Source organism: Equus caballus, chromosome 14 (assembly GCF_041296265.1).
Source record: "Equus caballus isolate H_3958 breed thoroughbred chromosome 14, TB-T2T, whole genome shotgun sequence".
NCBI lineage: Eukaryota > Metazoa > Chordata > Mammalia > Perissodactyla > Equidae > Equus > Equus caballus.
In genome coordinates this window covers 41,368,191-41,395,582 of record NC_091697.1, presented here as the reverse complement: position 1 = coordinate 41,395,582, position 27,392 = coordinate 41,368,191, and the positions used below count along the sequence as shown (strand labels likewise).

Genomic DNA, 27,392 nt, shown 5'->3' with positions numbered 1-27,392 from the left:
ATTTTGGATATTAACCCCTTATCAAATATATGGATTGCAAATATCTTCTTCCAATTGTTAGGTTGTCTTTTCATTTTGTTGATGGTTTCCTTTGCTGTGCAGAAGGCTTTTGGTTTGATGTAGTCTCATTTGTTTATTTTTCTATTGTTTCCCTTGCCCAGTCAGACATAGTACTTGAAAATATGCCACTGAGATCAATGTCGAAGAGTGTAGTGCCTATGTTTTCTTCTAGAAGTTTTATGATTTCAGGTCTTACATTCCAGTCTTTAAAGTCTTTAATTCATTTTGAGTGAATTTTTGTGTATGGTGTAAGATAATGGTGTAATTTCATTCTTTTGCATATGACTGCCCAGTTTTCCCAGCATTTATTGAAGAGACTTTCCTTTCTCCATTGTATGTTCTCGGCTCCCTTGTCAAAAATTAGCTGTCCATAAATGTGTGGGTTTATTTCTGGGCTCTTGATTCTGTTCCATTGATCTGTGTGTCTGTTTTTGTGCCAGTATTATGCTGTTTTGGTTACTATGGCCTTGTAGTATATTTTGAAATCAGGGAGCGTGGTACCTCCAGCTTCATTCTTTTTTCTCAGGGTTCCTTTGGCTATTCGGAGTCTATTGCAGTTCCATATAAATTTTAGGATTCTTTGTTCTATTTCTATGACAAATGTCATTGGAACTTTGATAGGGATTGCATCGAATCTGTAGCTTGCTTTAGAAAGTATGGATATTTTAACTTTGTTAATTCTTCCAATCCAAGAGCATGGAATATCTTTACATTTCTTTGTGTCTTCTTCTATTTTTTTCAACATTTTATAGTTTTTTGTGTACAGATCTTTCACCTCTTTGGTTAAGTTTATTCCTAGGTATTTTATTCTTTTTGTTGCAATTGTAAATGGGATTGTATTCTTAATTTCTCTTTCTGCTACTTGGTTGTTAGTAAATAGAAATATAGCTGATTTTTGTGTGAGATTTTGTATCCTGCAACTTTACCATATTCATTTATTATTTCTAAAAGTTTTTTGGTGGATTCTTTAGGGTTTTCCATATATAAAATCATGTCATCTTCAAATAGTGACAGTTTCACTTCTTCCTTTCCAATTTGGATCCCTTTTATTTCTTTTTGCCTGATTGCTCTGGCTGGGACTTCCAATACTATGCTAAATAAGAGTGGTGAAAGTGGGCTTCCTTGCCTGGTTCCTGTTCTTAGAGGGATAGCTTTCAATTTTTCTCCATTGAGAACGATGTTAGCTGTGGGTTTGTCATATATGATCTTTATTATGTTGAGGTACTTTCCTTCTATACCTATTTTATTCTGAGTTTTTATCATAAATGGATACCATTTCTTGTCAAATGCTTTCTCTGTATCTACTGAGACTATCATGTGATTTTTATTCTTCATTTTGTGTTCTTGTCTAGTTTTGGTATCAGGGTAATGTTGGCTCTGTAGAAGAAGTTAGGAAGCTTCTCCTCCTCTTCAACTTTTTGGAAGAGTTTGAGAAGAATAGGTATTAAGCCCTCTTTGAATGTTTGCTAGAATTCACCAGGGAAGCTGCCTGGTCCTGGACTTTTACTTTTTGGGAGGTTTTGGATTATTGGTGATTGAAGACCACTACTTTCAAGCTATGTTGTTTTGGGTAAGTCCTTTCAACTGCTTGCTCCTCAGTTTCCTCATCCATAAAATTGATAGCAATGGTAGCTAACCTACTGTTCTGAGGATGCAATGAGATAATGCGTGTAAGGCACTGATGCACGTAAGTCTTCAATAGATATTAATAATGTAACCTAGGTGGACTGTGGCGGGGGGACGATTCAAGACTAGGTCTGTCAGGCTGGAAAACCTATCATCTTTCTTTCCTTCTATTGCTTTCCTTCAACCCAAGCTCTGAGGCAATTAGGGACAGGACCACAGTCCACACTTTCTTGCCATATGACTTATTGTTTGCTCTCTGACCTGATAATATGAACATGACCCCAGGTGGTATGACTATACAATCATTTATAAGAGAGAGGCAGATTATATTTACTGCATGATATTTCTGTCTGAACTCTGGGATTTCAAAAGCCAGAAATTTAAACATGTACAGTTAATTTTCTCATTGGCATGATTCTCCTTTTTAAGTTAAACCATACTGTCTTTTTACTTAACCTTTTAGCTTGTTCAAACTTGTTCTGAAAAGCAAAATGTTTCCTCTGGTTTGGGTGAGAAAGCATTCTGTAAATACAGATCTTCCAAAATTCCAAAGGAAAGAACAAGTGTGATTGAACTGTAAAGTTATAAGGAAAGTTAGAGAAAATGTAAGCCAGCACTGTGAGAGGAACAGCTGAGAAGGGAAGGTGTGGGTGGAGTACTGATCGAAGTGGAGTCGATTTTTCAACAGAATAATAAGAAGGAAAGAAATAAGATGGTGTAATGAGAGTAAGAAATCACCCAGATAATGGTATGTTGGTATGTGATCTCCTCTGGTTGAAAAGAAAATATTAAACCAATTAGTTAACAAATACGTCCAAGGAAATGACCCAGGAGTGGGTGATGGTTTACTGGATGACAACTGTGAATGAAGTCAGTGCAATCTGGGCCGAATCCCTACTGGCTGAAATGGAGCAAGATGACCCGCTCAGGGGAGCTCCTGGGGGGTGCTTCTGCTTTACAGCATCTCCTTCCAACCCCCAACCTTCATCTAGAAAACCCCTCTTATTAGATGTATGGGTGTATCTGTGCTTCAAAATCCTCCCCAAAGGGAGTTTCCATCACACCGATGCTTTCCTTCAAGCTAAACTCTAAGGCAACAAGGCCATCTGGCCATTCCTTCTGAGATGGTTATTTTTCAAGGCATCAGGCAGTATTTTTTTTGTTATTTTTTTTCTGGTTCCTGAGTTTCTGCCAAGTTAACTCAAATGGAGTTGCACACCTCCTACTGTAGTGTGGTAGTTTTCACCTGGCAGGCCTAGTGGGTTCCCAACTTGGTTGACCCTTTACTTCTATTCTTAATTAGAAAATCTAAGTCACTCAGATCTGAGATGGGCACATAACTGCGTCACTTAACTGACTATGAGAAATTTGGCAAGATATTTTACTTCCCTAAGTCTTAGTTTCATGACCTATATGATGGGAAACACGACTATTTAAGTCTCAAATGTTAGAAAAGTTTTCATTTGTAAAAGACGTGGCATTGGTTAGCAGACGTTGAGTGCTAAACCTGTAGACAACTTACTTCAAACCTAGTCATAAAATAATCTTGTGCAAGTTGGTTGTGATCCTTCTTATATATAATACATACATATGTATATATATAAATTATATACAGTATAGTTTTATTTGGGAAGGAAAAGCTTACTAAATTTAATTTGAGAAATGATTTAGAACCTGTCGCAGTGTCCTTAGCATTCTGAGATGAATAGGGAACAAGAAAGACAACGAAGCTGTTGACCTTAAAATGAAGGCAACATTTATACCCCCTGGGCTATTCAACTGATGACTAATTTTCCACCTTTCAATTAGAATCCTAGAAGGCTAGATAATTCGTAAAGGCTGTATCAACACAAATTTATCTTAAAATCCCAGAATCAAAAGAAGCTGTATCAAGATCCTGAATATTCTCAGTTAGGAGAGCTTTCAGAGTAATCTAGTCTAATCCAAACCCAATGCTCAAATTTTCCTTAGACTAACCCTCTTTCTGTTTCTGCTTACACGCCTCTGACAGGAGGAAACTGTTACCTTTTAAGGCTGTTTATTCTCATCTGGACTTGGACAGCTTGAACTGTTCTATTTAAATTCAATATAAAAAAGACATTTCTGACTCCTTGCAACTTCAGAAATTCAATTCTTGCTGTCACAAGGTACAAGATGAGCCTTTCCCTAAGGCAGTCTCCTCATTTGATTCAAAGAGGGTATCACAGACCTTGGAATCTTTTCTTCCAAGTTAAATAACCTGAGGTTGTTCAACTATTCTCTGTGGGAGCTGGTTTTAAGATCTCTTTCCCTCTTGGCAATTTTCCTCTTAAAACACTGGCTTGGAAGTGTAGTGTCCTCCTTAAAGGACGGCACCTAGAACAATCACATTTTTTGAATCAGAATTCAGCATCTCAGAGGTCTCAAAATCTCAATTGCATGTCAAATTGTTTCAACCTTCATTCCACAGAAGCTTCTGCCAGGTCACATCTTCGTATTTCCTAGGTATATACTTGTTTAAATCTTATATTTAAGATTTAAATGTTTCTTTCTGTTAATTTGTGAAAAGAGTTTGGATCTTGTTACGTTGGACAAGGTACTTAAACTCCCTTAGCCCTTATGTAAAGTAGGCATAAAGCTAAGGCCTACCAACTAACAAAAATGATTCTTGAGAGGACTTAAAGAGTTATATAAGTTCCCAGTGCAATACCAGGCCCATAGTAAGCACTCAAGAAATGGTCCAAATTATACATTACTAATGGTAGATAGTTACTCCCACAGAAGCTGAATCCATAACCCCTCAACTAAATCATTTTTTATTTTTTGATAATCTACACATCCCAGAAGTGTTTTGTGTCTAGAATTTGGCTTTATTTGCTCTGATTTCATGCCTAAAAGGAAATTGGTTACCGACGTCTGCAAAATAACCTTAGTCTAATACTTCAAGGCTTCCTCATCCTGCAGAGGTTAAAATAACTATAGCAGTTGTCTTGACATTCATTCATTGACCTCAATTTTCAAGGAACATGGACTTCCAGGAGAAAGAGAGATGGGAACATGCTGTAGGAACCAAGAGAAATTTATCTTTAGCCTTTTTAGGCAACATAGTTCTTCTTATTTTCTGTTTCTTAAAACTTTAAGGGGAGATTTTTAAGTTATCAGAAGGAAATAGAACCATCTCTGTAATTGTAGAAGATTCTAGTTCATCTACATATACACGATGCTAAGTAAAGAGATTGCCTTCTGGAAATGAATATTCTTGATGTAAATTGAGATTTAAGAGCCTGTGTTTTAGCTTTGCTTTGAAATTAGGCAGCTTAATTGTCTACATGTAGTCAAAATTCTACAAATATTGTTCTGCTTCATACTACATGCTGGACTATTTCATGGTTCCTTGTGAAAAATGAGATTTCATATATATTATAATTATAAATTACACTTTTTATATGTTTACAATGCTTCACTTTGATAAGTAATACCAAATCTTTTCAACACAGTGTTTACCTCCCTCTTTGATAGTGGAAATCTATTTTCCCATTTCATACCTGAACAAATGGAGGCTATTTCAATTTCACAAATCATAGTTTCAGATGGAGGTTATCATTCTCTTCTTCTAAAGGAGAGGAACTTTAATGACTATTAAACGAGTGATAGTCATTAAAATGATATGACATTATTATGATGCAAGGATGATAGAAATGTTCTAATGCTAATAGGGCATTTGCTGTGAATAGTAAGGATTGGTTTCTCTGAACTATTCTTTCAATCCTTCACCATCCATAATAGACACAATACATACATTAATATAAAGGGGGTAAAAAAATAAAAGTCACCTATGGTGTGAAACTGAGGGAACAGATGTTTGCATTTTCATAGTACAATGATCAAACCCATTTGTCCTAACTGAAATCACAGGTTCTCTCCTCCTCTTCACTAGACTAGGATTTCTTTAACCTCTTGCTTCGTGAATGGTCTTTACATAAGCTTGAAAACCGTGGAGAATTGGCATATGGGAATTTCTAGCAGAATGTGATGAGTTACGTAAGAAATCAGCCTTTTCTTGAGGGCATAAATGTGGGGTACACAAGAAAAGATTGTAAGCATTCTGAAAGAAAAAAGGAATGCCAGAGGTGGCATGCTGACATTTTAAGAGCTGCAATTATTTAAACCAGGTTGCATTTGGGAGAGGGTTCTGGACAGCGAATATAAATTTGGTGGTCATCAAGATATCGGTGATATTTACATGCTAAAATAGATGAGATCAGGGAAATGAGTACAGATAGAAGAAAAGAGGACTAAGGATTGGGGCATGGCTTACTCCAACATTAGAGTTTGGAGAGAAGAGGAGGAAATAGCAAAAGAGATTAGGTAGAAGCAAAACTAGGACATAGTGGTATCGTGGAAGCGGAGCAAAAGAAAGTGTACCAAGGAAGGTCTGATTTTATATCCAGTGCTGCTGATAGGCCAAGTAAGATGAGGAAGGAGAATGAAACACTTGATTTAGCAACATGTACAGAGCAATGGTGATCTTAAAAAGAAAAGTTGTGTTAGAAGGGTGGGTGAAATTCCGATTGGAGTGGGTTCAAGAGAAAATTGAAAGAAGAGGCTTTGGAAAGAGTGAGTATCATAGAAATCTTTCCAGGAGTTACGCTGCGAAGAGAAGCAGAGAAATTGGGAGGTGGCTGGAGAGGAAGGTAGGGTAAAGGGAATTGTTTTGCTGCTGTTGTTTTGCTTTTTAAGATGGAAAAAATAATGTCGTATTTATGATCTGATGGGAGTGAACCAACAGAGAAGGGAAAAAGTTGATGCTGTATTAGAGAATGCATAAAATTGCTGCAGTGATGTCCTTGAAAAGGTGAGAGGAGATGTCATTCAGAGTGCATGTTTGGGGATGGATTAGATGGGAATTTAGAGCCTGCAAGGGAAGTCTTCACATTACCTCACTCGAGAGTCACATGGCAGTGGCCTGAGTTTGCCTGTTGTCTCTGCCACTCTTAGTACTGACTCCATTGGGTTTTAGGGGGATTAAAAGATTTCACATATATAAAGTACACAGAACAATTCCTGACACATGGAAAAAGCTCAATAATTTGTAGTTGCTATTATTCTTCCATCACTGATAGTCACATTTTCCAAGACCGTAATGGGATTTATTATCAAATTTAATCTATTCCCTGCTAGCAGGATCTGCTCCTGCTTCTTCTGAACTCTACCTAGGAGGAGAAGGGGATATTACTAGTCACTCACCTGGGAGAAGCCAGATGTGGCAAGAGCCTGATGTTTGTAGTATAATATTCCTACTAGTTTTTTATTAGGCTCATTCTAGAAACATTTATTAAGGATTCAGTATATATTCAACTGCTTTTTACTTAGTTATTTCATTTAATCTTCAACAACCCTTTGAGATAAATAGAATTGTTTTCTCCCTTTTGTAGATAGGAATCTTAAAGTTAGAGAGATTAAGTAACTTTACAAAGGTGACACAGGTGGTAGGTAATGGAGCTGGGATGTGAACCCATGCAGTTTGACTTCAGTGCCTCCCAAATTAGTCTACAGGTAAGTACTTAGAATTTTCATTATGCTTTCTTGATCCAAGGCATTCTTACTTAACTATTTCTATAGATAGGTAAGGATACAGAGGGAGATATTAAATTAACCAAGCCAAGCCTTTAGCGACGAATGGAGCATACTCGTTAGTCATTACCAAGTGAAACAGAAGCTGAACAAGGCCGCTAGGAAGAAAGTAAAATAGAGTTAGTCATGAAACTTCTTCCAAAGGGATTCTATGCCAAAGAGAAGAATAGTAGAATTACTGGGCTAGAGCATAGTATGCCAAACTAGAGTCTCTTCCAGAAAGGCCTAAGGATTAATCAGTTAATCATTTGGTGACATTTAATCAAGAGCCAGGAGTCTAATCGATGGCTGACCTATTGTAACATGGGGATACTGGTCTGGCTTCTTGCCTGAACTGTCGTCCAACCTTAATTAGCAATTATCTCAGCTGGGTGACCTTTTGCCCCTGGGAAATTTCAACAAGGAACAGTTATTTCTAAGTGGAAATTTCACCTTTTGCCTCCATCACTTGTTATTAGGCAGTATGTTTATTCAGTTTCCACTGTCTCATCGGACCTGTTTGATGGAAAGATCCGGCATTAGATCAACAATTACTTTAATGAGGAGAAAAAATCAAGCTCTCCTAAAGGCTGGTACGAGATCTAAAATTTCCTTCACTTTAATCTGTTTCATAACTTTCTCCCTTTCTGTCACTCTGAAATGTGACCTTACTTAATTATATTAATTTTACTTCTTTCTGGACTAAATAGAAAAAGAAACCCAACCCAGAGTCAGAAGAATTTTTGCTTCAACTTGAATCTGAGGATTTTCAGTTAAAATTGTTTTCTTAAGATAAAGATAAACCCCTACTTTCATTCTTTCAATGAGCTCTTCTCTTGACCCCTGTTTTAGAAGGACTTACATTCAAATTGTTTCTTCACCCCTGTGTGTCCACAGGTGGGTGACTTAATCCTTTTGAGTCTGTTTCAGGGGATGGTTAGGAAAGGGCTTTCTGTAGAGATGACATTGAGCTGGGAGCAGAAGGAACCCACTCCATGGTAATTAGGAGGGAGGACATTCCTGGAAAAAGAAACAGCAAAGGGAAAAGCTTTGAGCCAGCGTGGCTGGAGCAAATGAGTGAAGAGTGGCACAGGAAGAATGGCACATGCTAGGTGAGAGAGATAGGCAGGGACAGACAACACAAAGTCCTTGTAGACAGGGTGAAGTATAGGAGAATTTTACTCCCTATGTAAGGGCAATCCATGAGAGGGCTTTAAGCACTGGAGTGACATGATCTAATTTACCTTATAAAAAATTTTCTTCAGTTTCTGTATAGAAGACTAATTAGGGGTAAATGCAAGTAGAGCACTTAACACAATGCCTGGCTTGTAGTATTTGAGAAATGTTAGCTGCCATCATCATTATCATTATTGTTGTTCTCAGTAAGGAGTATACTCCCTAGAAGGGCATGTCAGAATCTTCCATAAGAGGGAGCTGGGCCTCAAACCATGAACTCCTTAATCCTCAAAGCATCTAGACAAGTTCTATAGGAAGAGGTGCTCTCATCATCCCCTGCCCCCGGTGGCTCTCTCAGACTATGGAGCATCATCAATGGCCATGGTGTGTGTTGTCCATCTTAGGTACACGGGGGTGAAAATAATGTTGAGGACTTCCACATTTATATCTAATCTCTTTCTGCAGAATTAGAATGTCACTAGGATCATATCAAATTCAAGCCTGGTATGCAGATCATTAGAGAACCCATTTCTAGACCAAATGGAGAAACATAATATTTGCAGATAAGGCAGTTTTCAAGGAACTCATTATAACCTCAATTTTAAAAGCTGCACAAGTGAAAGCAAGTTAAAGTTTCCAACTTGTGTATTTGCTGCTGTTAATCATACCAGGAAGTGGCCTTGGATGACATTGAATGCATGGGAAAGCATCTTGAAAGACTTCATCTCATTTGACCTTCTCTACACTCTGACGACTTAGGGAAAGTTAGATTGGTAACTTCCAGCTTTGTGGAAAATGAAGCAACATGGGGATTGTGTAACATGTCCAGTCCCACCGACAGCTCCTAACAGGGACCCATCATTGCAAATCATAGTCTGGTGTTATTTTCATTATCCCCAATGGATTCTGCAGCCACTCACCCTGAGTTCACTCCATGGTGTTTTGAAGGACAAGAGCATTTTAAAGTATACCTAGAATTGGAGTTTCTAAAATATCATTGTGGAAAGCATGCCAGTATTAGTTTAATAGTATTCCAAGAGGGGAAGATTCTGAATGGGTACCCTTAACAGACACAAAATATATGTCTTCATAATGTAGGAGAAGCCTACATTTCACTTAGAAGCCAAATCTGTTTGGAATTGATTATCTCTCTCTGGTACATGAAAAAGCCCACTAAGGTTTGGAGAACGAACTGGCCAGATTTGTTTTATTTTGTTTTGTTTGTTTGTTTTTAACCTGTGATTGTCATCACATTTTTTAATAATGATCCCCAAATAAAAGCACAGCTAATAGTTTGAGGAAGTTCCGGGAATAGACCGCAGCAGGATGCCCTCTTCTAAAATGAGTCATGGTTTCCCGTTTGTTTGTTTATTTTGTGAAATATTTATTAAATTATACTTAGAGGGCAGTCCACTCATGTTTAAGTGAGCCATTTGAATATTTTTTAAGGTGAATATACTCACAGTTACCATCCAGATCAAGAATTGGAACATTACAAGCATCCCAGAAACTTTCCTTCTGTCGCTCCCAGTCAGCACTACCTTCTTCAGGAAAAGGCTATTCTGATTCTCTCACCTGGAATTAATTTTCCCTATTTTGAACTGATGGATGTGATTTGGTATCACATTGGTGGGGCTGCTTTTTTCTACAGTTTCCTTGAGGTAAAATTTATAGACAATAAACTTTAACCATTGTAAGTGTACACAATGGTTAGTAGCTAACTTCGAGAGTTGTGCATCCATCACCATAATCCAATTTCAGAACATATCCATCATCCTAAAAAGTTTCCTCTGCTTGCTTCCAGTTAATGCCTATTCGTACTCCCACTCCCGACCCAAGACAACCACTAATCTGTGTTCTATCTCTATAGATTTGCCTTCTTGGGAAATTTTATAAAATGCAATTGTACAATATATAGTCTCTTGTTTCTGGCTTTTCTCACTTAGAATAGTGTTTTTGAGATTCATTCACGTGTAGCATGAAATCGTTAGTTTGTTTCTTTTGATGGATCAATAATATTTCATCATGTGGATTTAGTTTATCCACTCATCAGTTGATGCATATTTGGGTTTCCACTTGTTGGCTATTTTGAGTAGTGCTGCAAGAACACCCCTGTACAGGTCTTTGTGGACTATGTTTTCATTTATCTTGGGTAAGATTCCTAGGAATAGAATTACTGGGTCATATGTTAAGTATATCTTTAATGTTTTAAGAAACTTCCAACCTGTTTACAACAGTGGCTGTATGATTTTACATTCCTGCCAACAATGGATGAAGGTTGTAGTTTCTCGACATCTCTGCCAACGTTTGGTATTGTCATTCTCTGATGATAGCCATACTAGTAAAGGTGCAGTATCTTATTGTGGTTTAATCTACATTTCTCCAATGATTAATGATATTGAACATCTTTTTCTGTGCTTATTAGCCATTTGTGTATTTTCTTTAATGAAATTTCTACTTTAACTTTTGCCCATTTAAGAAATTTAATCATTTTTTTATTATTAAGTTGTAAGAATTCTCTGTATATTCTGGACAGAGTCATTTATTAGATATATAATTTGCCAGTATTCTGGCTGTTCTCCTATTCTGTGGCTTTTATTTTTATTTACTTAAGGGTACATTTTGAAGAGCAAAATATTTTAATTTTGATAAAATCCAATGCATCCTTTTTGTTTTTCTTTTGTGGCTGTGCTTTTGGTGTCATAGCTAAGAAATTTTTGCCTAATCTACGGTCACAAAGAGTTTCTCTTATGCTTTTTTTTTTAGTCACATATTTGTATCTCTCACATTTAGGCACATGCTGCATCTTGAGTTAAGTTCCGTGTATAGTGTGAATTATGGGTCTATGGTCATTGTTTGTGTATGGATATCCAATAGTCTCAGAACCACTTGTTGAAAGACTATCCTTTCCACTTTGAATTGCCTTGACATCACCACGAATATAGGGTTTGTTTCTTGACTTTTTTCTGTTCTTTTGATCCTTTATATTTATTCCTGTGTCAATACTACACTGTCTTGATTACTGTACCTTTAAAGCAAGTTTTGAAATCAGGTAGTGTTAGCTCTTTGATTTATTCTTCTTTTTCACAATTGTTTTGACTCTTCTAGGTCCTTTGCCTTTCCATATACTTATTAGGGTCAACTTGTCAATTTCTACCAAAAAAAAAAAACCTCCTGGGATTTTGATAGGAATTGCATTGAACCTATAGATCAATTTGGTAGAATTGCCATCTTAACAATATTCAGTCTTCCAACACATGAACTTGGTATGTCTTTCTATTTACTTAGTTCTTCTTTAACTTTGATTGGCAACATTTTGTAGTTTTCAGTATATAGGTTTTTCACTTTTATTAAATTTATTCCTAAGTATTTTATTCTTTTGAATCCTATTTTATTTTCATATCTCATTGTTAGGATATAGAAATAGGATTGTTTTTATATACTGATTTTGTATGTGACCTAGTTTTTTACTTCTAGTAGTTTTTTTTTGGTAGATTCCTTATATTTTTTAATATATAGGATTATATTCCTCTCTAAAGAAATAAAGTTTTACTTCTTTTTTTTCAAACTGTGTGCCAAGCATCTTTTCCTCTGCCTCTTGGCCTTGTCAATATTCTCTTTTGTGAAGTCTCTGTTAAAGCTTTTTTGCCTATTTTCTTAAATAGTTGTATATTTTTTTCTGATTCATTTGTAGGAATTCTTTATATATTTTGGATCAGAGTCTAGGCTTTATTTGTGTTATATATTATTTATGTTACACGTGTTATATCCATTCTGCGGCTTGCATTTTCATTCACTTAATTGCATCTTTTGATAAATAGGTATTTTTAGTTTTTAAAATTAAAATAGCACTTTTTAATAAAATATTACATATAATTAAAGAAAAGAAAGAGTGTTAATCTTCTACAAACTCTTCCATAGTGTATAAAATGAGTAAAAATTCCTCAACTTGTCTCATGTGGTCTGCATACTAGAAATTGACAAGGGCATTTCAAAAATTGAAAATTGCAGGCCAATCTTTCTGATGAACATAGACACAATATTCTTAAGCAAAATATTAATAAATAAAATCCAATGATGAAATATATAATATAACCAAAATTAATTTATTCCAAGAATGCAAGTTTGGTGTTACATTTAAAATTCTATATATTTTGCCACATTAACAGAACGAAGGAGAAAAATTATGAAATCATCTCAATAGATGCAAAAAAGTCATTTGAAAAAAATTCATCTATTTAGATAAAAATTCTTTTCAAATGCTAAAAAGCAGTGAAATTCCTTAATCTGGTCTAAAATATCATCATCATCATCATCATCATCATCATAAACCTACAGCAAATATCATATTTAATGGCCCCACATTGAAAGCCTTTCTCCACCCCAAGTTTGGAAACTAAGGAAAATGTCTGATACTATGACTTCTTTGCATCATGTGCAAGTTTAGCCAGTGCAATTAGACAAGAAAAAGAAATAAGTAAAGGATTGGAAAAGAAGAAGTAAAATTATGTATGTAGATTATCTATAAGAATCTTCATGTATATAAATTTAAAAGTAAATTAGGAAAAATAATCTTCAGATAAAATATTAGAATTAATAAACAAATCGACAAAGTTGGTGAATAAAAAAATCAATTACATTTTTATCTCCTGGCAATGATTAGAAATGAATTTTTGAAACCATTTAAATTAGAATCCTAAAAACATTAGATATCTAAGAATAAATCTAATGAAAGATGCACAAAACCCTACTCAGAAAACTACAACACATCACTGAGAGAAATTAAAGGACACCTAAATATGGAATGGTATCTAATTATCGTGAATTAAATGAGGCAGTATTTTATGGATACCACTTCTCTGTAAATTTAATCCTAATAAAAATTATAGCAGGATTTTTTTTGTGTGTGGAAATTGATAGTCTGATTCTAAAGAATACAGTGAGGGAGGCTTCATTGCCAGATATCAAGACTAATTACCTAGCAACAGAAATTAAAACAGAATGGTATTGATATTGGATAGATGAATAGACCAATGGAACAGCCTCTAGAATCCTGGAACAAATGCATACGTATACAGCCACCTGACTTATGAAAAAGGTGCCACTGCTGTATAAAGGGAAAAAGATAGTCTTGTCAATAAATGGTGCCAGCACAACTGCCTTAAAAAATAAAGCTCATCTCCTACCTTCAATCATAAACAAAATCAATTTTTGATTGACCATAGACCTCAATATGAAAAATAAACCAACTAAGTTTCTAAAAAATAATATATAGGAGAATATCTTCATGACCTTGAGGTAGGTAGGTAGAAAAGAATTCTTAAACAGAAGGAAAACAGCATGAATCACCAGAAACAAGAATGATAAATTGGACTTTATTAACATTCAGACATAGGGTTTTGAAAATTATCTATTTGTAAAAGAAGAAAATTGGAATATGACAGCAGACATTGGAAATAAAAGGGCTATAGGGTCTTTTCTATCACAACACACATACCTCACATACTCCTCTCTCTCCCTTTTTCTTTCCTGATTGCCCATAAAAAATATTTTCTACAGGGGCTGGCCTCGTGGCTGAGTGGTTAAGTTCACGTGCTCCGCTGCAGGCGGCCCAGTGTTTCCTTGGTTCAAATCCTGGGTGTGGACATGGCACTGCTCATCAAACCATGCTGAGACGGCATCCCACATGTACCGGGGGGCTTTGGGGAGAAAAAGGAAAATAATAAAAAAAAAAATCTTAAAAAAAAATAGTTTCTACAACAACCATACTGATCCTTGAGTATGCTATGTGGTTTGATGATACAGTGTCCACCCTTAATTTCTCAGTTAACGTCGGGCAGCTGAAACCGTGCATAAGGAGGAAAGCAAAACCACAAAACAGCAGGGACTACTATGTAGGTTTTGGTGCTATCTGTGGTTTCAGGCATCTACTGGGGGTCTTGGAACGTATCTCTCACAATTAAGGGAGGACTACAGAATTTTATAAGCAAAATCATATTCCCACCTAGAAAAATAATTGGATTACAATTTCCTTGAAGTGTTGGACTATCTCAGACTTATCCAGGTAATACCAGCAGTAAGATTCGTAACAGACAATCTGCAGGACTGCAAACAGGAACAAGGCTAAGTGGGACAGGTCTTGTACACAGCACATAGCACAGTGAGTAGCATTAGAGTCTGTAAAGTTCTGGGGTCTAACTCAGAGCAGCACCCAAACGGCTGAGTCATGTAGGGCCATGAATGAGCTCGGGTAAGGTAACTGGGAATAGAGGCAGCAGGAGGCGACCTAAAAAGACTGGCAGAAAATCATGTTTTCTCATAGTGTAAGAAAAAGAGCACACGCAGCCCAGAATCAGTGAAGGGCATTAGCAGCAGAGGAAATGGCACGTCCTTGTGGCATGAAGAATGACGAAATGCACAAGGTAGAGATGTCTGGCTTTGCGAGGGGAAAATAGTCTGGGTAAAGATTGGAAAGGGAGTAGTAAGTGGTGGCAGAAGAGATTAGAAGAGTAAATTGAGATGCTGGATTAGGGAGGATTTCGTATAAACCTACTAATGTATTTGGACTTCATTCTGTAGGCAATGATTTTGAATAGGGGATTAATATTTCTAAATCTCAGGATCTGATAACTCTAAAAGCCAAAAAATAACAAAATAATGGGTGTTAGGAGATTGCTTTGGAGACTTTTTTTTACTTTAATTGGCAAAAAATACATTCTCATTGTGAAAAATCAAACAGGGCATTGACATGTTCAGAAAAGTGAATAATATCCACTATCACCACCCTAAGCTGTATGTACCTCTTACACAACCAATGTTCACAATTGGGCATTTATGATTTTATACTTGTCTTTACAATCATAATATATCAAAACATGTGCACACATGCACACACAGTTTATTTTATAAAAATTGGGTATTATAGACATTGTCCCCAAACTTGCCTTTTAAATTAAAAAAAAGTGTAATTATAAATGTTGATAATAGTCCCTGATATTTTTGAGATTTTACAATGTGCCTGACACTATTCTAAGGATTTTATTTGCATGGTCTCATTTAATCCTCACTGCAATTCTGTGGTACGTACTATTCTTTTCTCCACTTAAAGATAAGGAAACTAGGACTCAGAGAGGTTAAATAACTCTCCTAAGGCCAGGTCACCCAGCTGGTGAGTGATGGAGCCAGGCTCTGAACCCAAGTAATCTGATTCATGGCTGGAGCTCTGAACTACGATGCCAGGGGAACTGATTCAGTTGGCCAGATGGGAGAGGATGAGGGCTGCAAGAGATTTTGTAACAATGGAGTTATAAGACAAGAAGGAGATCAAGAAAATTTCAGAGGTGAAAATCTCTCGGGCCCAGTGATTTGCTGGATGTGTGGGCGGAAGGAGAAAAGAGGATTGACGTTGAACTTTCAGGTTTCGGGCCCCGAAGTCTGGGTAAAGATGATAATACTAACCAAGACAGCAAATAGGTGAATTGGGACCAGTTTAAGGCATGTTTGGGAGTTCCGTTTGGGGCTGTAAGAGAGGACTATTTTCTCCATTTTCCTGCATTCCTGTTGGCTTTTTCTTTTTTAAAGATTGGCACCTGAGCTAACAACTGTTACCAATCTTCTTCCCCCCCCCACCCCCCCGCCACCTTCTTCTTCTCCCCAAAGGCCCGCAGTATATAGTTGTAGATTCTAGTTGCAAGTGCCTCTGGTTGTGCTGTGTGGGACGCTGCCTCAACATGTCCTGATGAGCAGTGCTATGTCTGTGCCCAGGATTCGAACCAGCAAAACTCTGTGCTGCTGAAGCGGAGCGTGCAAACTTAACCACTGGGCTACAGGTCTGGCCCCCTGTTGGCTTTTAATACGGGAACTTAGAGATGTATTAAGGAGAAGGTTCCTATCCTTCTTTTCCTCCTTTCAGTATTTCCCCCCTTCAAAAAGAAAATCATCTTCTCTCTTGTTGAGATTGGAAAAAGATACTTGGAAAATGCTTAGCTTGTCTCCCTTCTTGATTTGTTGTCTTGAGATCTACACACCACACACATACTTGCCTATTCTCAGTGTGATACTCCACCTATGGCAGGCTCAGGCCTGACTTTAACCCAAGCATATTAGAGCTGTTGCAGCAGCCTGCAATGTTTGCACTTCTTGGCATGGGACTGGGTAGTTAAATATAATTTGGCATGTATGAGATGGTTAGAAATCCCACTTTGGAATCAGCCTCAGGGCTCCTTCTCCTATTCAACTTTACTAGGAATATGCTAATATTTTGGGCCTCATCTTCCTCCTATGATTTTTCTCCACTGGTTCTGAACTTGATGGGGAGGAGGGCAATCAACTATTGAACTCAAAACCACATAGTGGCCTACTGAATTTGACACTTCTAAGGGACGCTGACATGGAAGAGATTCTAATCAACAACTTTCCAACACAAGTGCCAGGTGTTGGCCCATCAGGAGTTAGAAATACAGGTCTAGAGTTCAAAAGAGATACATCAATAGAGAGTGAGCATGAGGAGAGATGATGGAGGATCTAGAATTCCTAATTGAGTAGTTTTGAATGTATTCTCTGGGCTATTGGAAGACAAGAAAGCTCTAAGCCAATCTATATTTTGAAATGCATATGCATTTAATGATTCATTATGCTAAACTGACATTTACTGAAACTTGTAGATATTATAGCAACGGTTGACTGTCATCATCTTCTTCTCTTTCTTGTACTCAGCGCTCATATACACGTATCTCGCTGTGGCATTTAGGGAAGTGGAAAGAGAGGGTATTGGTACAGGCGTCGGAAAATAAATTGCTATAATACTACAGTTGTATTAAACTGTCATAAGCAATATTCCCTTTGGGCCCCTGGATAAAATACTGGATGTAAATAGTGCCTCCTGATTAGGTCTAGGACCCTAAATTATGTCCGGTTTAGCCACTTGTTACAGAGGTAAGATGGATGCCTGGGCATTAACCGTGCCATCTGAAGCCCTCCGGAAAGTTGACAGAGATGAAACATGTTGATGGAGTGCTACATTTTAGACAGATATACGAAAAATGGATTAGATGGGGAGGCAGTGAGTCTTGGTAGAACTTGGCCTTTGTCGATTCCCTTGTTGCCCTTGAGAACAAGGAAGAATCCTCAAGCTTTCCCAGTGGCGCGTAGGGATAGCGGTGTTGGACTGCGTTAGAGGTCAGAAACATCACATCTAGACCCATGTCTATAAATGGTAAATCAATAGTTTGTGACATATATTTGTCTTCTCACCAAGAATGAGGGTTTTAAAATTACGTGATTTCTGTGGAACTTTACAGCTATGATATGCTTGGGTTAAATAAAAGTATTTCTTACCAAATGAATAGGATTTTTAAAGAAAATCTTGGTTATACTTGTGGCCTTCTTTTCTCTGAGGCTCAGTCTTTTATTTATCCCTGCAAAACGTTATAAAATGTTTCAAACATTATTTAAGTATTGTGAACTTTGTTAGCTGTGATAACACTGTTGTGCTTATTTAGGAGAACATCTTTTTACTTACGCCAGCAATTTAGGAGTAAAGAGTTATGATGACTGCAACTTTCCATGTTCTATGGTAAGAAGGTTTCTTATATTTTTTAAATGTAAAGTATTAATGTTTGTTAATACTTTCTGGCTTCAAAGTAAAACTCACTTTCACAAACCTCTTGTTGATCCTTGGCTTTCTAATAACCTTAGGATTAAATCTAAAATTCTTAAAGTACTCACAAGGTAGTACATGATCTGGCCTCAGCCTAATTCTTCAGTTTCCTCTTGGGCCACTTTCTCCTTTGATTAGGAAACTTCAGCCTTTTGGGATCTGCAACATATCACGCCCTTTACCCACTAAGGGTCTTTGTAAATGCCGTCCTTTACAGCCTATGTTGTTTTTCTCCATCTATTCTCACAGCCCTTCTGTAACTAACTCTTAGTTACAGTATTATAGTTCTGCTTGGTTATGCCACAGCAACAAACAACTGCCACATCACAACAGCTTACAATAATAATAGTTAGCTTCTCAATCTTGTTTGACTCTCACATCAGCCTTCTAAGGACCTTGGGAAATTTATTGCCTTTACTGGGCTTTCTCCCTCATTCCTAAAATGGGCTAATGATACCCATCCTTCCCACATTGCAGACCTTCTCATCAGAGTAGACTGTAATCCCAAATCCTTAAGCACAGCCTGTGTGACCTGACCTCAGCCCAGAACTCTGGCCTTATTGTGAATCCCTTTCTTCCTTCCTCAGTTGGCTCCCATGACAAGTGTCTCCTTCTGGCTCTTTGGAAGCATCCTTCTCTTTCAGTGTCAGGTGACATTCCCTGTTCTTAGGAGGGTTTTGCCCCTACTCCAAAATGAACTAGCTTCTGCTCTTCAAGTCGAGGCTAAAGCAAACATCCACTCTCAGAGAAGCCTTCTGAGTTTTCTAATTTCAAGTAAAGAGCTTCACTGCTCATAGGAACTAATTACTTATTACTATTATTAGTAGTAGTAGTAGTAGTTTTTGGTGGGGAAGATTGGCCCTGAGCTAACATCTGTTTCCAATCTTCCTCTTTTTTATTTTTCCTCCCCAAAGCCCCAGTAAATAGCTGTATATCCTAGTTGTATGTCATTCTAGTTCTTCTATGTGGGATGCCACCACAGCAAGGCTTGATGAGCAGTGTGTAGGTCCACATCAAGGATCTGAACCCATGAACCCAGGGCCACCGAAGCAGAGCACACAACCTTAACCACCACACCACGGGGCTGGCCCCCTAATTATTTTTTTTCATAGGAAGAGGCAGTAAATGTTGTGGTTAACAATGCAGGCTCTAGAGTCAGATGCCTGGGTTAGAATCTCAGCTCTGATACTTATCTACTAGGTGACCTTGGAGAAGTTACCTGAACTACTTCCCTCATCATTAAAATGGATATAAGAACAATACCTACCTCATGAGGCTGTTATAAAGATGGTGTTACTAATGTAAAGGGCTAGCATGGTCCCTGGCACATGTTAAGTACTCAATAACTGTTATTATAATATTTCTAATAATTTATCATCATAGATTTATGTATGTGTTTCTTGAGCACTTGCCTTTTCAAGTTGAAAGAAATCTTAAAGATCTTAACCGATCAGTCCCCCAAATTGAAAATCCTTTCTCTGCTACTCTTTTTGGTTTTTTTGCTGAGGAAGATTTGCCCTGAGCTAACATCTATGCCAATTTTCCTCCATTTTGTATGTGGCTCACCTGCCTCAGCATTGCTGCAGATGAGTAGGAACCAAACCCGGGCCAACAAAGCAAGCATGCTGAACTTAACCACCAGGCCATGGGGTCAGCCCCTCTTTGGTATTCTTATCAGTCACCTAGACCTTGTTTAAACAATTCCTTGGAAGAGTTATCTATATCTCAAAGCAGCCTTCAATTTTTATAGATTTGTTACATTAAGCTGAGATGTATATTCTTATAAACTCCATCACTTAACTCTTCCTCCTAGAATAGAACAAAACAATTCAGTCTCCTTTTCTACATAATAACTGCAGCTTTCCTGGCAGCCCAAGGAGCACCATTTCCCGTGCCAACAACTCAGGTCCCTACATCATCACTCTTCTAGTCAGCTTCCAAGCCTGCAGGGCTCTCAGATGCCCTCTTCTCCATGCCTCATGAGTTTGTCAAAGTTTGTTTTATGGAGCTCACTGATGACTATGTGGAAGTGTTGAATGTGTGGTTCAGAGCCAATGCAAGGGAGAGGATGAGGAGGGGGAAACTGCAAAGGGAAGCTTTAGGGCTTTTAGACAGTGCTGATAACATTTTTGAAAGGCAAGCATACCGGTAGAGTCTGAAGACATATTCTCACCTCATGAGACTCTTCAGGATTCCTCCTTCTCATTTATCTATCTCTCATCCTTCCAGAACATTCACAGAAGTCAGGTAGTAAATCAGCACTCACTTGGAGCCTGTGATGTGTAAGGTTCTATTCTGAGTATAAGGGGTATGGACATTCTGTACTCATAGAGACCAGAGTCACGGAAATTTTCTGTCTAGATCGCAGGGAATAGATATGTGAACTCATCATGGAGTTTGGGGTTTGTTTAGATGTTGGTTTGTATAACAAGATTACTGAGTTTGCGTCAAGACTTTAACATTTAACTGGTATTTATTGAGTATCTACTGTGTGCCAGTTACTGTAGACACTGAAGTGAAATAAGAAATAGGTCAAGGAAATACAACAAAATCAAGTCAATAGAGAGGGTGAAGAAAAGGGTAAAAATGGGAGCTCTTGAGGACTAGCCTTCAGGTGTTCCTAATGCTCACACTGGGGTGGGCAATGGGTGTGGCCAAGGTGGGCCATGGGCTTCCTGGAAGGGAAATATCACAATTGTCAGAAGTTTAGAATATAGAATCCTAGAATTGAAATGAAATTTTTGCCAAGTCCCTTGTCCATCTCCAGCCTTCAGAAAGGCAAAAATCATTCTGGAACTGAGGAATGCATGGTGTCTTAATAAAGATCTCTGGGGACAGACTTTTGACCTTTTGTGGCTGACTTAATGATTATATCCATTCTTCCTCCTTTCTCACTTTAATCTCTCTTGCCTCACTTAAATCCATTTTCTCCTATTTTGTCCAACAATCATACAGATAATCTGATCAGCACACTGCTCCCCAAATGATTCTCCCATTTCTATCACAAAACTGCCAGGGCCAGAGTAGAGGCAGCAACATTACAGTTAGAAAGGCGGCTTCAGTGGCAAATGGCTCTGATTTAGCTCACTAAGCGACTTGGCTCTTTTATTAACACTGGTCCAGAAAGGTTGCCGGTAGAAAGCACTTGTAATAACAGCCAACTTCTCCTAAGCATCTGAGCCCTTAATGAAACCCCATCTTCTTCCCCAGAGGGAGGGAAGAATTGTTGGTTTTCTCTCTCAATTATTTTTCCAGTCTATTAAATTGTCACAACCCCTGCGTCTCTGTGAGAGGCGGGTGTCATCGTAGCTCATCTCCTGGAGACAGGGAACAGTGGTGCCAGAGGAGATGTTTTCTGAGTCTGTTTCACTACCACCAGAGAAAAGAAGGTGTTGATGGAAAAGCTCAAAAGTAACGGCAGTGGATGTCCTGGAGAGATTTATGAGACGCGCAACAAGCGGAATGAGGATGTTTGTGCCATCGGGTTATATAAAATATGCAATTTTAATCCACTAAGCAGTTTATCTTTTCACGCAGCTTAGTTTGCTGGGATAATTACCTTCCTGAGCAGTCCATGCCATGTACAAGGCGAAGTGTGTGCAAAATACACAAAACTGTGTGTGCTGTTGGAAAATATGGCAGAAGGAGGAGTATGAGCTCAAATTTTAGAAAAACATGCTGTAGACAATTAATCCAGGAAGTCTGCTGAAAGTTTCTCTTTCGTTGTTAGCAAATTGTTAAGCTTTATTTTGTCTTATAACAATAACAGCTAATTGAGCCCCGTGCTGAGTATTTTTTCAAGCAACACAGAAGTTCAGAGAGGTTAAATAACTTACTCAAAGATATCCAGTGAGGGTATGTCTGAGCTGAGATTTGATCCCAGGAAGTCTGCCCGAGATCCTGGAGCTCCTTCTCTGAAATGAACCATCTACACTTCCATCCAATACCTTCCCAAGTGCGCTCAACCCCATCCCCTCTTGCCTAATAAGGACAAAGGTGGGGCAGCAATACTCCCCCACCCTCTCCTGAAACATTTATCTCCCTTTCTCACTTGGGTTTTTCCCATCAGCAATGCACAAATGCTGTAGTTTCTCCCATCTTAAAGAACTTCTGTGGACCTCATTTTCTCTTCCAGTTATCACCCCAATTCTCTGCTCGCCTTTAGAGCAAAACTATTTGAGACTTGTTCGTACTTATTGTCTCTGATTCTCTCCTGATTCCATTCTAACTAGCTTTTATCCCACCACTCGATACTGTTCCTCTAACGATCACCCGTACGCTGCAGCATATGATACTGATTACTCCCTCTTTCTTGAGACATTTCTACGTTTGGCTGCCCAAAATATATATTTGCCAAATTTTCTTCTTTCTTCACTGTCCATGTCTTCACATTATCCCTTGCAGGTTTCTCTTCATCTCCCTGAAGTTTTCATGGTGAAATAATACAGAGCTTACTCCTAGGATGACTTCTCTTTTCTGTCTACACTCACTCCTTTGTGCCAATGACTCTAGAATTTGTATCTCTAGCATGAAACCCTCCTGATATCCATCTTCTTATTCATTATCTTCATTTGAATGCCTAATAGCCATCTCAAATTCAACATATCTCAAACTTATCTTATGACCCCGTCACACACACACACACACACACAGTTCTTGGCCAAATCTGATCCACCTATAATTATCCACATCTCACTTGAAGGCAACTCCATCATTCCAGTTGCTTGAGCCAAAACTATGAAGTCATCTTTGACTCTTCTATTTCTCTCATATTCCACATTTAACCTTTCAAGAAATCCTATTGGCTTCATCTTCAGTATATATCTACAGTCTTACTGATAGCACCCGGATCCATGTCAGCATCAGATTTTGCCTAGAATATCGCAATTGCTTCCTACATGCCCCCTTCTTCCATCCTTACCCATCTCCATCCTAGCTTTAATACATCAGCCATATGATACCTTAAATTTGTGTCAGATCATAGCACTTCTCTGCTTAAAACACGTCAATGGCTCCCTGTCTAACTCAGAAAACACGAAGTCCTTATAAAGGTCTTTAAGTCCCTACATGACATGTCCCACCCCCAAATCTCTAGTCTTATCACTGAATTACTCTGATTTAGACATAATGCTTCCTTGCTGGGCCTGGTGGCTGTTCTCTCTGCTGCAAATGCTCGTTCTCCAGATACCCATATGGTTTGTTCCCATTTCCCCCTTTAGCTCTTTGCTCTAATGGCTCCTTCTCAGTGATGCATTCTCTAACTAACTACTTTGTTTAAAATGGAATCTCCCCTCACATACACACACATAATCTATTCTCCTTCCCTGCATTATTTTCTCCAATGCCATTTATTGTCCTTTAACATAATACATATCTTACTTAGGCATTTTGTTTTCTGTCTGCTCCCCTTGACTAAGATAAGATGTAAATTCTTTGATAGCAGTGGCTTTCTCTGCTTTCTTCACTACTGTATCCTAGAGCTTACAACAATGCTGGAAACATTGCTCAGTGACTATTTGTTGAATGAATGAATAAATAGATGAATGAATGAGTCTTAACATTTGCTACCAAGAAAGTGGTGGAAATGACCTTAAAGTCATGGATTCATCCTTTGAGTTGGTTGGTGTGCTGCCTGGGTTGGTATTAGGAACTGTAGCTGTAACCCCATCAGTTATAATGTTTATATTTACTTGTGAGATGCAGTGGAGATTATGTGTATAATCCTGAAGCTAGAAGACCTGGGTATGGATTCCACCTCTGGTGCTTAGGAACTTATTCCAAATGCTTGTAAAATTTCTTGTGCCTCATTTTTTTTCTCATCTGCAAAATGCAGGTAATATTACTTACCTGAGACAGTTTTGTGAGGATTCAGTTAGTTAATATAAAAATTGCTTAGACCAGCACTATATAAATGGTTTTAATAATAAAAATAATGATGAGGATGAAGATAATAATCATATTCCTATTTATCAAGAGAGATCAAAGATGTTGGTCAAAGGGTACAAACTTTTACTTAGAAGATGAATAAGTTCTGGAGATCTAATGTACAGGATGATGACTACAGTTAACAATATTGTTATTGTTAGTGTTCTATATTCAAAAGTTGCTGTGAGAGTAGAGCTTTAATATTCTCACCACAACAATGACAACAAAATGGTAATTATTTGAGGTAAAGGTTGTGTTAACTTTATTGTAGCAAACATTTTATAATGTATAGGAGTACCAAATCATCACATTGTAAACCTTAAAGTTATCCAATGTTATATATCAATTATATCTCAATAAAGCTGGGGGAAAAAGAGAGATAAAGAGACTCTATGGAAGACTCTGTGAAAACCCTTCCATTTCCAAATAAAGCAACCTACAATATTTACTAAACCCTATGAAATACATCTTAGCAACATTATATAAAGACAGCATCTGTATCATAAAATGACCTGTGAGTATAGTAATATTTATACCAGCAACTAACATTTATTGAGTACTTACGTGGTCCTAGGCACCGTTCTAAGCACTTTACATATATTAACTCACTTAATCCTGCCAATAAATCTATGATATACATACTATTATGTTTATTTTAAAGATGTGGAAACTGAAGATAGAGAAATTAATTAGCTTGTCAAATGTAAAGCTATTAAGAGGTGAAACCAGAATACAAACTTGATAAATTTACATAGCTACTCTAACGGAAGAAAAATCTTTCACTGGATCCTCCTACGGTATAAAGAAATGTATTCAATTCACTGCTTAAAGAATTTAGATTACTGAAAACAACCAGGCCAGGTTACAAATGCAAAACATGACCTGTAGGCACTCAGATATACCCCCCAAACTTTTCAAGTGCAATAGTTCTCATTGTGTGGTAATGACAATGATGTTTTCAAACAACTGTGAGATGGGGTTTTGAATAATTTTTCCTCATAGTAAAGTACTAAAATTTGAAAATGATTTAAACATTAGCACAGATGCAAGTTTACCACTGAAATTATGCCACTGTTACTATGATATGCTTTCTAAACAGGGAGAAATAGGATGCAGTTACAGCTAGAATGCTGAGAATCACTTTTAATGGGCAGCATCTGTGCTGCAACAACCTTAGGCAGGGAATGATAACTGATGTGTAATTAATAGTTGTGTTGATTACTGTAGCACTTACAAGGTGTGACCATATAGCTATATCAATTTCTGAGGCTTCGTCAAGATCTGGGTGCACCCACGGGAAACTATCACTCATTGGAACAACATGTGTTGTGTGTGTTATAGCAAAAGAAGGGGTTGAGACCTTCTGGACCAGATAGTGAGGTGTAAATAAGTGTGAGAAATTGCTTCATTAAGGCTGCCCTCTGTATCAGAACTTTGATATTTAGTTGAAGAGATCTGGTCTTACATGCAGAGAATACACAAAAAGAAGTACTGATGATAAGGCCAGTTCAGAGAAAGGAGAATTCATAGCTGAGTGATGGTCAGTAAAGATTTTGTCATTAGGCCCTTTGCTGAACCCAGACACAAGGATAGGAATTTACGGGCAAATGGAGGCTAGGTGTCTCCATCATCATAGGGCAAGAGTTAGTCACTCATTAAGAGAGACCTCAGCTTGAAGCTGCCTTTAGCAAGAGTAAAGCCTGAACCGTATAATTGTTCATGTTCCTGGGAAACTCTGTCACTCCATACCCCTCACTTGCATTAATTTATGACTACTGTTGCCACAAAATCCCAGGATCCCTTGGGAAGCCATTTTCCTCCAGATACTGATACCCACGTGACTCTGCATATCACTGTTGCTGACCCCAGCCCTCCCTTATATCCTGCAACAATCTAACTGTGTCCTGTAGGCTCCTCCTACAAACTCCCCATACCTTCAATGTCTTCAAGAAATGTTTATCACCTTCTTACTCTAATAGAAACCTGGATCTCCCTGAGGACACTGCTACCTCAGAAGTCTTCTCATAACATGCCTTCTCCAGCCCACATCGCTCCTACCAGAGGGCTGAGGTGGGGAATGCATTCTCCTTGCTCTTCATTGCCACTTCCAGACTCTTTTTCTCCCTAAATCTCCCACTTGAACCTCACATTATTTGGCTCAAATAAATATTACTCCCTCCTTAATGCAGTTGTCAGATGCATCTGTGTCACTACCCCTCATGCCTAACAAATTTTGGTTCACTGTCTTTCCCTATTTAACCTTTCTCCTGGATTAAGTTTTAGTGAAGCAAAAATCCACAATAGGGGTTTTTTTTAACTCCATGTCCTTTCAATTCCCCAATTTTTCCTTCTCTAATCTTTTTCTCCTGCTTATTCCCTAGACCCTATGAGTAGCAATAACCACAACCACTCCAGAATCTCATTTTCAAACATTTCGTTCACAAACCACCATCTCCTCTCTCTAAGGCTCATTTCATTTTGTAACCTGACTCCCTCATTCTGTTGAGCCCACAGTGATCTAAAGTCCTTGCTCTTAGTAAAGGAGATTTTATTCTGTATTACCATTGTGTGCACACCTACATTCACTGGTGCCACAGAAGTAGTACATTAAAAGTGACAGACTAAGGACATCAGAATAAATGGTGGAGTCAGGATGTCTGAAAATCTTCTTCCATAAAAGCAACAAAAACACTGCCAGAATCAACTTTTTTGTAACTGTGGAAATTAACTAAAAGCTTATAGAACTTCTAGGAATGTTTAGAAATAACAGCTGAATCTAGATAAGAACAGGGAGCATTATGCCATTTTAACTTGTCCTATTTGCTCACCCTCTCCAGCACTACAGTAGCCTTGAAAACCAATAGCCTGCAATCACGGAGAAAAACAGTCGCCTGGCAACCATGGGAGGGAGCAGAATGGAATTGGAACTCATTCAAAACTCCATTAACATGGAATTTGTTATTATTTGGCCTAGTTGGTGATTTCCTGGAAGACCCCACTAACAAGACTGTCTTTATTTGACCTAACATGGAACTCAAGGTCTGAGGCAGTGAAAAACAGTTGGGAAAACAATAAGCTAACCAAAAAGCTTAAAAGACAGTCTAAGGAATGAGATGTCCAAATGTGGCTTTGTAAAGCTCTCACATATTACACAAAATCTGGAAGATCATGCACATGCACATAGGGCTGTGCACAAGCTCAAGGCATTGCAAATGCTAAGGAAACATTTGAGAAGGCCTTAAGCTCTTACATCTGGCTAACTTTGAGGCTCTGCGGAAGCAGGAAAAGCAGAAGGCTAAGTCAGAGTTGTTAACTGCTTGGCAGAGTGTTAAAGGTACATCTCAATGCACATACA

General features: G+C 37.9%; 1 long non-coding RNA gene across 1 annotated transcript; it reads right to left on the bottom strand.

The window, feature by feature from the left end:
* Window positions 1-7,726: 7,726 nt before the first annotated feature.
* Window positions 7,727-26,930, bottom strand: LOC111767949 (uncharacterized). The gene is made up of 3 exons (XR_002799911.2): window positions 26,866-26,930; window positions 8,141-8,298; window positions 7,727-7,794 (listed from the first exon to the last, which is right to left on the bottom strand). It is a non-coding gene; the product is annotated as an uncharacterized lncRNA (long non-coding RNA).
* Window positions 26,931-27,392: the final 462 nt, after the last annotated feature.